Here is a 14,391-nt window from a genome sequence, read left to right on the forward strand (position 1 = left end):
GCTAATGGCACATATCGACCCACGCGACCACGTCGCTGACGCGTCCGCGTCGAATGGGGAGTATGGCCTCCCACGCGACTGCGTGCCCCATGCGGCCGCGTGCCCTGCATTTTCGACGTAAAAGGGTGCACAATGCCATATTGTGCGAGAGTGGTGCTGGATTGGTGCTGGAAGCACAATCCTTGTCACGTGACCGCGTTGCCGATGCGGCCGCGTCAATTATTTTCTGACGCACACTCACACGATCGCGTGCCCCACGCGATCGTGTCACCTAATTTTGGCAATTAAATTGAATCGAACATAGAGTTGTGCTGGAGCGAGGCTGCACTCGCGCCAGCAGCGCAACACGGGTCACGCGACCGCGTGACTGACGCGATCGCGTCGTCTTACCTGATGCGTACCCACGCGAATGCGTGCCTTCTGCGGCCGCGTCGCATGCGCCGCACAGCTCACCCTAAAACTGCCACATATCTTATCTTTCTCTCCTCCGAATCCAAATTTTTTCTTCTCCTTTCTTATTTACTTCCTCTTCCCTTCTCTCCCTTCTCATTCTTCTTATTTTTTTATTTTATTTTAATTTATTTGCATATCTCATTCATTGCATTTTAAATTTGTGCATATTTTTATTTTCTTTTCTGAATTTTTTATTTTTCCATTGGTGTTAAATATCCCTTCTTATTCAACTGTTACATCTTTTCTTGAATTTATTTTGGTAACTTGTTTTACACTATTGGGCAATACTATTTAAGTCAATGTTAATCTTTTATGTTATTTGTATTAATTTTGCATTGACATGAATTTATATTGTCTTACACTCTCCTCCCCTATGTTACAAATTTTATACCACTGGTATGCCATGGCTTCTATCATTTTCTCACGTACATGTTGAAGCTTCCATGTAAATGAGACCATTATCATTTGGCATTAACCCACCCATAGTTCATTTATTTTCTTATCTTTATTATGGGTTACTTTTTCTTCCCTTTTTCTTTCAGGATGGCCACCCGAAAGGGAATCGGAAGACGTTTACATGGGGAGACAGAAAAGTCCATCTGCAAAATCTTGAAGAAAAGCTTCAGTTGGAACAACCCGTCCACCTGCACATCTCAGCATGCACCGAGGACGGTGCAATCTTTAAGTGTGGGGAGGTCGATACCGATCTCCGTGGGTTAGTACTTTCTTTTCAACACCAATAATCTTATTTTCTTTATTTGTTCATTGTTGCATCTGCATATTTGATTTCATATTTATTTGATGATTTTGTGCATTTAGTTACTACTTGGTTAAAATAATAAATTTCTTTTAAAATCCTATTTTTGAAAAATTTCACTAATTTAAATTGAAAATTTTTATGTTAAAAATTTGTTTGAAGTTGTAATTGGAACATAGTTTTTAAGCCAAAGAACACACAACCTGTGAGATTTGAGCTTATTTACATGGTTACATTATTTAACCATAAACATTTTATTATTGTGTGTTTACTTCTCTATGATTGCAATCTTAGCTTTGTTTCATTCTATATATCCAATATTTAGTGTATTTAAATGCTTGCATATGATTGAGGCCATTGTTAATTCTAGCTCACTTATCCCAAAATTAGCCTACCTTTTACATCACCCTTGTTAGCCCCCTTGAGCTTTTAATCCCCTCTTGTTCTATAAACCACAATACTAGCCTTAAGCAGAAAACAAAATAAAAATCCCAAGTTGAATCCTTGGTTAGCTTAAGATAGAAAATCATGAATAGAGTTAAATGTGGGAAACCTTGTGGGAACATGAGTGATAGAAACAAAGGGTTAGGAAGATTAAAAAAGAAATAAAAATAAATTTGGAAAGCATGCTCATAAGAAAATCAAAGTGATTCAATTACCATGTGCATCAAAAAAAAAATTTTCAGCATCTAAATAAAAGGGGATACAAAAAGAAATTCCCCAATGAAAACAATGCACATGGGATAAACATAAAAAGTGAAACATGAGCATGTAATACAAAAGTGGGAAAAATTATGGGTAGCTAGGTATGATTTTAAAGTTATATAAAGTGTATGTATGCTAGGTGAGATCTTAGACTAATCAAGGATTCACTTTATAAAGCTCACTTAGCCATATATATACCCTTACCCTTACCTTAGCCCCATTACAACCTTGAAAAGACCTCATGATGTTTGCATTGATGCATTAAATATTGTTGATTGGTTAGATGAAGAACAAAGTGTTAGAAAGCGTGACTAGGGAAGAGTAGAGTGATTGACCCTAGACACTTGAGAGATTAGAAGTGCATATACATTTCCTGTGAGGGTTCAATGCTTGATTCTATGTTCCCTGCTTTCATGAGCTATCTTCTTACAAGTTTACTTATCTTTTATTGTGTAATTTGAATTAGTGGAATTTGGTTTACATTTATTCTTGGAGAATTTATTTACTTTTAAACCAAGTAGGTAGAAACATTTTGCATGTAGTTGCATTCATATACATAGGTTGCATTTCATAACATTTCACCTTTCCTCTTCATCTTTATAGCTTCTTTTGAGTTTAGCATGAGGACATGCTAATGTTTAAGTGTGGGGAGGTTGATAAACCACTATTTTATGGTTTATCTTGTGCTCAATTGAGTGGTTTTTATCTACTCTTTACCCACTTATTCATACTATTTGCATGGTTTTATATTTCCTTCCTGATTATGTGCTTTGATTGAAAACATGCTTCTTTGGACTTATATTTGCTTATTATTAATCCTCTCTTATCACCATTAGATGCCTTGATATGTGTGTTAAGTGATTTCAGAGATTACAGGGCAAGAATGGCTTGGAGGATGGAAAGGAAGCATGCAAAAGTGGAAGGAATGCAAGAAGTTGGAAAAACTGCTAAGCTGTCTAGCCTGACCTCTTTGCACTCAAACGGCTATAACTTTAGCTACAGAGGTCCAAACGATGCGGTTCTAGTTGCGTTGGAAAGCTAACGTCCAGGGCTTCGATTTGATATATAATTTGCCATAGTTGCCTCCATGCCAGGTGACGCGAACGCGTGGGTCACGCGGACGCGTGACCTAGCCAACACCCAATCCGCGCGGTCGCGTGGACGACGCGGCCGCGTCACTTTTCCGCGACCTGTACGGACCAGAAAGCAATGGAAGTGATTTCTGGGCTATTTCTGACCCAGTTTTCGTCCCAGAAAACACAGATTAGAGGCTATAAAGTTGGGGAAATGCATCCATTCATAATGAAGCCTCTCATAATTTACTTTTCATGTTTTAGATGTAGTTTTACAGAGAGAGGTTCTCTCCTCTCTCTCTCTCTTAGGATTTAGGACTTCTCTTTCTAGAGTGACTCTCGATTCAGGTTTAATATTCCTTTTTACTATTTAATTTCTCTTTTATATTTTGATTACTCTGAAGCCTTTATTATTTTTGATTGATGTTGCCCAATTGGCTGTTGATGACATTTTTATTTAATGATAATTGAGGTATTTTCAGTTTATAATTATTCTCTTTGAATTAAGTTGCCATTGCTTCCCATCTAAGGATATTTTTATATTCCAGCAATTTTACTTTTTTTTCCCTTTTGGTTCTGATTAATAATTTAGTAACTCAACAGTTATTAAACTCAACGTAATTAATAATCGTTATCTTGCTAATTGAACCTAAATAATCCCAACCTTTTCTTAGGAAATAATTAGGATTCAAAGGTCAATTTAATTAGTCCCTTGACTTTCCTTTGCCCTGGTAAAGGTTGACTAAGTGGAGTTTAGATTCAACTTTTATTATAGTTGAGAGAGATAACTAAGTTAGACCTCTAAATTCCCTTATCTTGCCAAAAGTTATTTTATAGTTATTTATTTATTTTTAATTGCCATTTACTTTACTTGTCATTTAAATCACTTGCTTCTCACCTTCTAAACCCTGAATTCACAACCTTTATAGCCAATAATAAGAACATACTTCTTTGCAGTTCCTTGAGAAGACGACCCGAGGTTTGAATACTCGGTTAACAATTTTTAAAGGGGTTTGTTACTTGTGACACCCAAAACGTTTGTATGAAAGGATTTTTGAAGGTTTAGAAACTATACTTGCAACGAGGATTTATCCACAAATTTCTAGACCACGCAAAAGTTCTCTCATCAGAGCTCCCATGCAAGTTTTCACAAACATGCAACCTCAATACACAATCATACAATCAGAACCTCCACTCCTCTTAATCTTTTGCTTGCCTCATGATTTATAAAATTCTTCAATATTTTCCTTTCAAAAGAATGATTTCTTTGTTGCATTCTTAAAGATATTGGGTGCAAGTAAAATTCAAGATGACAATCATGATATCATAGCAACATGTTACAAATCAAATATCAAATTATGCTTATTCACAAGGAGTAATCACACATGCATACAAAGAAAATAGAAGACAATCATGCAATTTAAAGTGCTGGAAATAAGTAAGAGGAGAAAGGAACTTTACCACCTTGTAGTTTATCTTCATTGTTGTTGCCCTTTTCCTCCTATTCTTTCCCTTCCCACACCAAACTTAGAATGCTTGCTTATACTCAAGCAACAATTAAAACAGTGGTGATGGGGTCTATGATGGATCATGAATGTCTTAGAATGAAGTGTGAGTATCCATCTGTTTCAGCAAGCCAGACTAAGGATACAATAAAGGCACAATATATACAAACAGAGACATTTTGATTGCATTAATAAGTGGTATGCTTGGTACCTTGCATGAAAAATAACTGGCAACACCAAACTTAGTGTGACACTCTCAATTTAGAATGTTGCAAGTACCCAGTGAAGATTGAAAATGAAATTGTTGCATGGCAACACCAAACTTAGAATGCAATCATATGCCAAATTATTGAAAGTAAACTAAGCAAGGAAAGAAAATGTTACCTACGGTTGGGTTGCCTCCCAACAAGCGCTCTTTTAATGTCATTAGCTTGACATGTTGTTCATGACTTTCTTCCTCTTCTTCCAGTTTGTTAAGAGGAATGACCTCAAGAGGAAAGAGGAGCCAATTAATGCCCCTTGTTTAGAGTGCCTCTCCCCAACAAGCTTTCTTTTGTTGTTAGCTTGAGTAAACGTGCTTGTTGGGGTAGGGGTGGGATGGCTTTTGGTTGACCTTTTCTTTTTCATGGATATTGTCCTTCTTTTCTTGGTCACCATCCTCTTTTTAGTGCTCATGTTGATTGCCTTCGCCACCTTGATTTCAGAATTTGAGTGTTGTATGATGGTTGGAGTGTCTTCTTCATCAAGAGCTTCTTGAATTGGTGGTTTAATGAACTCACCCTTTATGCAACTCTTTGTGTCATTAGAGTAGTGTGGACTCCCTTGATTGACTTCCTCCCTTTCTTCTACATGATGTTGCATTAAGTCTTTTGGGAGTGAGTTTGCATGTTCCTTTGTCACCACTAGTAACCTCTGTGGGTATGGAGCCTTAGGCTTATATACTCTCATAACCTCCTCCTTCTTCATAGAAATCTCACTTGGTATGGGTGCCTCCTTTTCTTGTTCTTCTGATTCCTCCTTTGGGTTTGCCATGGTACCACTGAGAGAATTATGGGTATGGAATTGCTTTGATAGATATCCAACTTGTGCTTCAAGCTTCTTAATGGCAAGCCCCCGGTTCTGCATAATGGATTTTACTTCCTCTTGGAAAGTCCTCGTGTCCTTAGATTCTTCCAAGAGCATTGCTAGTAGGTTCTCTATCCTGGATAGCTTATCCTCGAGGGGAGGGTGTGCAGCTGGGGTGAAATTTGGAGGTTGAGGGTGACTACTTTGTGAATGGAATTGGTTGTTTTGTGGTTGTATGCTTTGAGAGTGGTGTGACTTTTGTGGGTAATGATATGGTTTTTGTGGACTGTGAGAAGAATTTTGTGTGTAATGGAATGCATTGTGTGAGTGGTGAGATGAATTATATGGATGTGTAAAGGAATTTTGTGTTGAGGCATGTCCAAGTGGTGAAGGGTTTTGATGTGGAAAGCTAGGAGGTGAGGTTGAATAATTAAAGGATGATGGCTCTTGATGAATGGGGTGTGAATAAGTAAAATTTCTTTGGTTTTAATCTCCCCAGGCATAGCTTGAGTAGTGATCAAAGTCATTAAAATATGGACCATTTTATGACCCTGGAAAGCACCCCATTTCATGCTCTTGATACTCCCATCCACCATGAGCATAGCAAAGTGAATCATTCTGTGGTGGTGGAGAGTTTCCCTTGAAATTTGATTGACCAAAGGATGATCTATACTCCATTTTTCTACAAAATATTATGTATCAACAACAATCACCAAGATAAAAGAGATTTGGAATTCCCCTTATCACAGATGAGGGAATTTCCAGTGAGGCAATATCACAAATAGTTTGTTAGCAAAAGAAAATAAAGAAACAAAAGAAAACAAAAACAAAAGAAACGTGTCTAATCTAGTAAATCAATCAACCGGTAGTTTGTTAATCACAATTAATCCCCGGCAATGGCGACATAAACTTGATGCATGAAAACTTGTCTCTCAACAAATTTTCCTTCGGCAAGTATACCGAATTGTCGTCAAGTAAAACTCACAATAGAGTGAGGTCGAATCCTTGTCAAGCAACTTTAGTTAGAAGAATATGCTAGTTGCGCTAAACAGAATTTAGATTGAGATGCAGAAATTTAAATGACTGGAAAGTAAATAAACAAAAATTAAAGTGCAGAATCCTAAATGGGGATTTGGAGTAATGAGCATGAAATTAAATGGCAGAAAGTAAAGAGAATGGGTAAGATCATAAATGGGGAAATCATTGGGTTCAGGAGATGTTGCATTCTCCGGATCAAGTTCATTCTCATCTCTTCCTCAATCAATGCATTCATTGATCTCCTTGGCAATCTTAAGTGATTGGATCCCAATTCCTTGGCAATCCAATCTCTCTAAGCTTGAACAGTTGCCCAATTCCTTGATTTAATTTCTCATGGGAAGAGATGAAGTGTGGACACTGATTATACCACATGTATTTTCAAATCAAAGTGTTGGGAGGATTACATGTCACTATATCCGCCCAAACCCCAATTTGGTCCAACATGAGAAAGCATTTCTAGCATGATCTCCTCATCCCTTTTCCAAGGCTCAAAGGAGATTCAATTATGGAAAGTTTCTTTTCCAAGACAACTAACCAATTGAATTAAGATCGAAAGCTTTCTAGTAAGATCAAGAGAAAAGAAAGAAGAAGAAGAATGAAAACTATAATTGATCCATCAAATTACAACAGAGCTCCCTAACCCAATGAAAGGGGTTTAGTTGTTCATAGCTCTAGAAATGAAAAATGGTAGAAAAGAAGAATCCATGCTAAAAGTGCAGAAAAGTAAATCTATAGAGAGTAGTTCCCAAAAGTGCCAAGCTTCTCTATAGTTCAAAACTACTTCTATATCTACTACTCCTCTTGATCTTCTAGTGAGTTCTTCAAGTCTTGGATGTGGGCTTTGGATCTTTAGTTGAAGCAGTTCTCATCTTTAGTGGGTCCAACTTGCAGAGAAATATGAATTAGGCTTAGGGTATTTAGTAAGATTTAACGTTGAGTGCCATTGTGGGTTCGAGAATGTTAGTGGCATTCAATTTTTCCACTAACGTTCCACCTTCATATATCCACGTTAAATCCAACGTTAGTGGTCTTAACGTGACCACTAACGTTGCTTTCTCAAATTTTGGCCAACATTATTGGGACTCACTTTTCCCAATAATGTTGGCTTGTACCCCTTCGTGAACGTGAATGGGAATCACTTTTCCCATTAACGTTGCTTAGTGCCCCTTTGTTGCTACGTTAGAGTCCACGTTAGTATAGCTAATATGACTCTTAACGTAGGTGTGATTCACCTTCGAGAGCGTTAGTGACACTCACCTTTGTCACTAACACTCCAAATGCCAAATTCTCTACGTTGGAACTCACATTAACTAAGTTAACGTGGCTCTTAACGTAGTAGTGATGCCATCTTCCAACGTTAGTGACAAAAGTGAGTGTCACTAATGTTGGCTCTTTGATCTCAACTCCACGTTAACTTTCACGTTAATAGTCTTAACATGAAAGTTAACGTAGGCAATGCTAGTTGGTCCAACGTTAGTGACAAAAGTGAGTGTCACTAACGTTGGCTTTTGTTTTCCTCTTCCACGTTAGAGTTCACGTTAACTAAGTTAACGTGACTCTTAACGTGGATCATTGCCAAGTTCTCCAACGTTAGTGGTGTTCATTTTTACCACTAACGTTGGAGGAAAACGTTATTGGTGTTCATGTTTTCTCTTAACATTGGAGTTCCTTTTTCTTCTACGTTAACTACCACGTTAACTTAGTTAACGTGGCAAGTAACGTGAGCTTTGGATGGTTTCGCAGGCGTTATTGGTGATCACTTTTCTCATTAACGTTGCAAGCTTTACCATTCCACGTTAGTGTTCACGTTAACTAGGTTAATGTGAATATTAACGTGGTTCTTCCTTGCTTCCTTTGCCTTGAAAACAAGCAATTAAAGTGCATCAAAGCTCTAGCCAAAGTCATGAGATTATGCATCATCAATTTATCATGCAATTCTAGAAAAATACTCATGAAATTACGCAAAGTTCACAAAAGTTGCTTGAATCAAGGTGTAAGTGTAATTTCATCCAAAACTTGCCTTATTCACTAAGAAAATGCATGAAACTACCCTAAAACAGTAAAGAAAAGGTCAGTGAAACTGGCCTAGATGCCTTGGCATCATTGCTTTAAGCAATAGATAAGTAAACAAACATCTCTTGGTTGCCTTAAGCAACAAATAATTAAACAATAAGTCTTCTGCTCTTAGTCTCTTTACTCTGCTCTGCTTACTCTTTTCTCTGTGTCTCTTTACTCTGCTCTGATTTTTCCGCTTAACGTATGTATTTAAAGCTTACGTAAATTTTGGTATGAATAGTTAGCCTGTCCCAAGTATAGGTTCATTAAGTCTATACTGAAACAGTTTAACTTTTCATATAATACCTAACCATAGCCACAACTCAAGGACTAACTATGTTGCCCTAGTTCGTTCACTAACCTCTGTCTGTTTTTCTGTCATTAAAACTTTACAGACTTTTCTTTGGTTTTTATCTTTTCTTTAATTTTTATCTTTCCTTTATGTTTGCCTCACTAACATGTTATTACCACTCCCTAAGTGTTTTATGAAGGTAATTATGAGATTTTGCGCTTAAAGTTGTCTTTCTAAAGATTTTACATCCTCATTATTTTATTATTTTTATTAAAATATAATTTTTATTAAATATTATTATTTAATATTTTATTATTATTTATTATTTTTTATCATTAAATTATTGAAAATTATCCCATCTTTTTCACATGATTTCAACACAAATTCAACCTCAATTTAGGGCTTAGGGTTTCGATTTCCAACAGCTCCAAGAACACAAACTCAAAGCTTGAATTTCATCAAATTTCATCAAAATTTCATCAAATTTTCACCAAGAATCAATCTTATATGCAACCGATATTTTTGCACATCCAAATCATACAACTTTCATACAACTCAAACACAATCAATCAAGATTAATTTCACCAAACCCTACCTGGTTTTGCTGCTCCAAATTCGGTTATATCCTTAGGTGGTCCTTAAGCATTTTTTCCTCCTAAATCACATCAAGAACAACTTTAAATCCAAAGTCTCTCAACTAACCGAATCTTACTCAGCATGTTAGGAAGGGATTTCTCACCTTAGACTTGTTGGAAATTAATGTTTCTTGGCTCACAAGTCAAGCTAAGCATGATTCCTAAGTGTTCATACACCGGTCCGAGCTATAAGGTCGAGTTTGACGAAGACAAAGGGACCGACCTCATGAACGGTTGGCCCACCGTTGACCTCTTCACAAAGAGCTCGGACAAACACCACAGAGGCCCAAGAATGGCCCAAAATAGAAGAACCACCGCCTACTAGAAAGCGGTTGGCCAAAAATATAATCTCACCCACAAAAAGATAAGATAAGATAACCAAACTTATCTCAAAGAAAGATCATTAGACACTACTATAAATACACTGGAGCACACATGTATAAGTGATGAGCGGATAATTTGTATACTTTTTGGCATTGTTTTTAGTATGTTTTTGATATGATATAGTTAGTTTTTGGTATATTTTTATTAGTTTTTAGTTAAAATTCACTTTTCTGGACTTTACTATGAGTTTGTGTGTTTTTCTGTGATTTCAGGTATTTTCTGGCTGAAATTGAGGGACCTGAGCAAAAATCTGATTCTGAGACCAAAAAGGACTGCAGATGCTGTTGGATTCTGACCTCCCTGCACTCGAAGTGGATTTTCTGGAGCTACAGAAGCCCAATTGGCGCGCTCTCAACGGCTTTGGAAAGTAGACATCCTGGGCTTTCCAGCAATATATGATAGTCCATACTTTGCCCAAGATTTGATGGCCCAAACCGGCGTTCAAAGTCACCTCAGGAAATCCCAGCGTTAAACGCTGGAACTGGCACCCAAATGGGAGTTAAACGCCCAAACTGGCACTAAAGCTGGCGTTTAACTCCAAGAAGAGTCTCTGCACGAAAAATGCTTCATTGCTCAGCCCAAGCACACACCAAGTGGGCCCGGAAGTGGATTTTTATGTCATTTACTCATTTCTGTACACCTTAGGTTACTAGTTTTCTATAAGTAGGACCTTTGACTATTGTATTAGAAGTCTTTGGATCTTAAAGTCTTTGGATCTTTAGGTCTTTGGATCTTTATATCTTTTGATCATGTTTTGATGATTGAACCCTCTTTGGGAGGCTGGCCATTCGGCCATGCCTAGACCTTATGCTTATGTATTTTCAACGGTGGAGCTTCTACACACCATAGATTAAGGTGTGGAGCTCTGCTGTACCTCGAGTATTAATGCAATTACTATTGTTCTTCCATTCAATTCCTCTTGTTCTTGTTCCAAGATATCACTTGTTCTTCAACTTGATGAAGGTGATGATTGACGCCCATCACTATTCTCACCCATGAACAAAGTGACTGACAACCACTCTTGTTCTACAAGCATTTGAGGCTTAGTGAATATCTCTTGGATTCCTGATTGCACGATGCATGGTTGATCGCCTGACAACCGAGTGCTCGCCTGACAAACGAGCCAACCATTCCGTGAGATCAGAGTCTTCGTGGTATAGGCAAGAACTGATGGCGGCATTCAAGAGAAACCGGAAGGTCTAACCTTGTCTGTGGTATTCTGAGTAGGATTCAATGACTGAATGACTGTGACGTGCTTCAAACCTGTAACTTACTGGGCGTTAGTGACAGACGCAAAAGAATCACTGGATTCTATTCCAGTAGGGGAGGGAACCACACCGGTGATTGGCAGCACTGTGACAGAGTGTGTGCATTAGCTTTCACTGCGAGGATGGGAGGTAGCTGCTGACAACAGTGAGACCCTACACGAGCTTGCCATGGAAAGGAGTAAGAAGGATTGGATGAAGACTGTAGGAAAGCAGAGAGACGGAAGGGAAGGCATCTTCATACGCTTATCTGAAGTTCCTACCAATGAATTACATAAGTATCACTATCTTTATCTTTTATGTTATTTTCGTTCATCACCATATACATTTGAGTTTGCCTGACTAAGATTTACAAGATGACCATAGCTTGCTTCAATACTAACAATCTCCGTGGGATCGACCCTTACTCACGTAAGGTTTATTACTTGGACGACCCAGTGCACTTGCTGGTTAGTTGTGCGAAGTTGTGTAATGCCATGGTATTGAGCCACCAAGTTCTTGGAGCCATTACCGGGGATTATGAGAGTTGTGAAAAAGTATAGTGATCACAATTTCGTGCACCAAGTTTTTGGCGCCGTTGCCGGGGATTGTTCAAGTTTTGAGCAAGCTTTTGGTAACATCAGTGCCAAGATCCGGCAACAACATCAAGTTTTTTGGTGTTATTGCCCGGGATTGTTTAGGCTGGACAACTGACGGTTCATCTTGTTGCTTAGATTAGGTATTTTTTTTTTCTTCAGAGTTCTTAAGAATGAATTCTAGTGTTTCAATGTGATGTTCTTATCATCACCAAAGCTGATTGATCTTCATCAATTTAGTTCTTGAATGCAATGTCCTGCTGAAGCTTAGCCGGCCATGTCTAATTTCTTTAGACTAAAGCTTTAGACTAACATTGCATGATTCCTGGAATTCTCATTAAGAATTTTGATACCTTTATTTTCTTTTTCTACATAATTTTCGAAAAATCCAAAAAAAAAATTATAAAATCATAAAATCCAAAAATATTTCTTTTTTTGAGTCTAGAGTCTCATCTTAAGTTTAGTGTCAATTGCATGTTTCTGTTCTTATTGCATTCATGCATGTGTCCTCATTGATCTTCAAGTTGTTCTTGATGATTTCCTTATTCTGATCTTTGAATTCTATTGACTTGAGTGTTTTGTGTGTCTCATATGCATTTTCGTTTTGTTAGTGTCAGTAGTATACAAACTGCTAAGTTTGGTGTCTTGCATGCATTGTCATTTGATTCTTGTTGCATTTTGGTTTGTCCTTATTATTAAAAATCCAAAAATATTTTTAATTTGTGTCTTTTCAAGTCAATAATACAGAGAATTGAAGATTCAGAACATACAGCAGAGGAATTGCACAGAAAAAGCTGGGCGTTCAAAACGCCCAGTGAAGAAGGACAGACTGGCGTTTAAACGCCAGCCAGGGTACCTGGTTGGGCGTTTAACGCCCAAAAGGGTAGCATTTTGGGCGTTAAACGCCAGAATGGATACCATTCTGGGCGTTTAACGCCAGGATGGCTAGGGGAGGAAGATTTTGTTTTCAAATCAAATTTTTTCTAAGTTTTCAAAATCTTTTCAAAATCAAATCTTTTTCAAATCAATTTTCAATCAAATCTTTTTCAAAATTAACTCCTTTCCTTTTTCAAAAATACTTATTAACAATTAATGATTTGATTGAACATTTTTTGCCTTTTCTGTTGAGGAAGGTTTTATGTTTGATTCATATCTTTTCTTGTTAGGCAAGTCATTAATTTTTAAAATCATATCTTTTCAAATTGTTTTCAAATCATATCTTTTAAAATTGTTTTCAAATCATATCTTCTCAATCACATCTTTTTAAAACCAATCATATCTTCTTAACCACATCTTTTTCAAAATAGTTTTCAATCAAATGTTTCTGATTTCTAATTTCAAAATCTTTTTCAAAAATCACTTGATTTCTTTTCCATTTTCATTTTCGAAAATTAAGTGATGTTTTTCAAAAATGTTTTCAAATTTCCCACTTAATTTTCGAAAATCACTTCCCTCCTTCTCACATCCTTCAATTTATGGACTAACACTATCCCTTAAGGCAAAATTCGAACTCTATCTTCTTTGTTAAGTTCGAATTTTCCACTTCTGTCTTCTACTCTTCTTTTCCTCTGACACCTAAAGGAATCTCTATACTGTGACATAGAGGATTCCACATTTTCTTGTTCTCCTCTCTATCTTATGAGCAGGAGCAAGGACAAAGGCATTCTTGTTGAGGCTGATCCTGAACCTGAAAGGACCTTGAAGAGAAAGCTAAGAGAAGCCAAAGCACAACTCTCTTTAGAGCACCTGACCGAATTCTTCAAGGAAGAAGAACACATGGCAGCCGAAAACAACAACAATACCAACAATGCAAGGAAGGTGCTGGGTGACTTTACTGCACCTACTCCCGACTTCTATGGGAGAAGCATCTCTATCCCTGCCATTGGAGCAAACAACTTTGAGCTTAAGCCTCAATTAGTTTCTCTAATGCAACAGAATTGCAAGTTCCATGGACTTCCAATGGAAGATCCTCATCAGTTTTTAGCTGAGTTCTTGCAAATCTGTGACACAGTCAAGACTAATGGGGTTGACCCTGAGGTCTACAGACTGATGCTATTCTCTTTTGCTGTAAGAGACAGAGCTAGAACATGGTTGGATTCTCAACCTAAAGAAAGCCTGGACTCTTGGGAAAAGCTAGTCAATGCCTTCTTGGCAAAGTTCTTTCCACCTCAAAAATTGAGTAAGCTTAGAGTGGAAGTCCAAACCTTCAGACAGAAGGAAGGAGAATCCCTCTATGAAGCTTGGGAAAGATACAAACAATTGATCAGAAAGTGTCCCACTGATATGCTTTCTGAATGGAGCATCATAGGTATTTTCTATGATGGTCTCTCTGAACTGTCCAAGATGTCTTTGGATAGCTCTTCTGGAGGATCTCTTCATCTGAAGAAGACGCCTACTGAAGCTCAAGAACTGATTGAAATGGTTGCAAATAACCAATTCATGTACACTTCTGAAAGGAATCCTGTGAACAATGGGACTAGTCAGAAGAAAGGAGTTCTTGAGATTGATACTCTGAATGCCATATTGGCTCAGAACAAAATATTGACTCAACAGGTCAATATGATTTCTCAAAGTCTGTCTGGGATGCAA

At 37.5% G+C, this 14,391-nt stretch overlaps 1 non-coding gene across 1 annotated transcript; it reads right to left on the reverse strand.

Moving 5' to 3' along the window:
• Positions 1-13,983: 13,983 nt before the first annotated feature.
• LOC112793465 (small nucleolar RNA R71) lies at positions 13,984-14,091 on the reverse strand. Its single transcript, XR_003198154.1, has one exon. It is a non-coding gene; the product is annotated as a small nucleolar RNA R71 (small nucleolar RNA).
• Positions 14,092-14,391: the final 300 nt, after the last annotated feature.

This window comes from Arachis hypogaea, chromosome 3 (assembly GCF_003086295.3).
Source record: "Arachis hypogaea cultivar Tifrunner chromosome 3, arahy.Tifrunner.gnm2.J5K5, whole genome shotgun sequence".
NCBI lineage: Eukaryota > Viridiplantae > Streptophyta > Magnoliopsida > Fabales > Fabaceae > Arachis > Arachis hypogaea.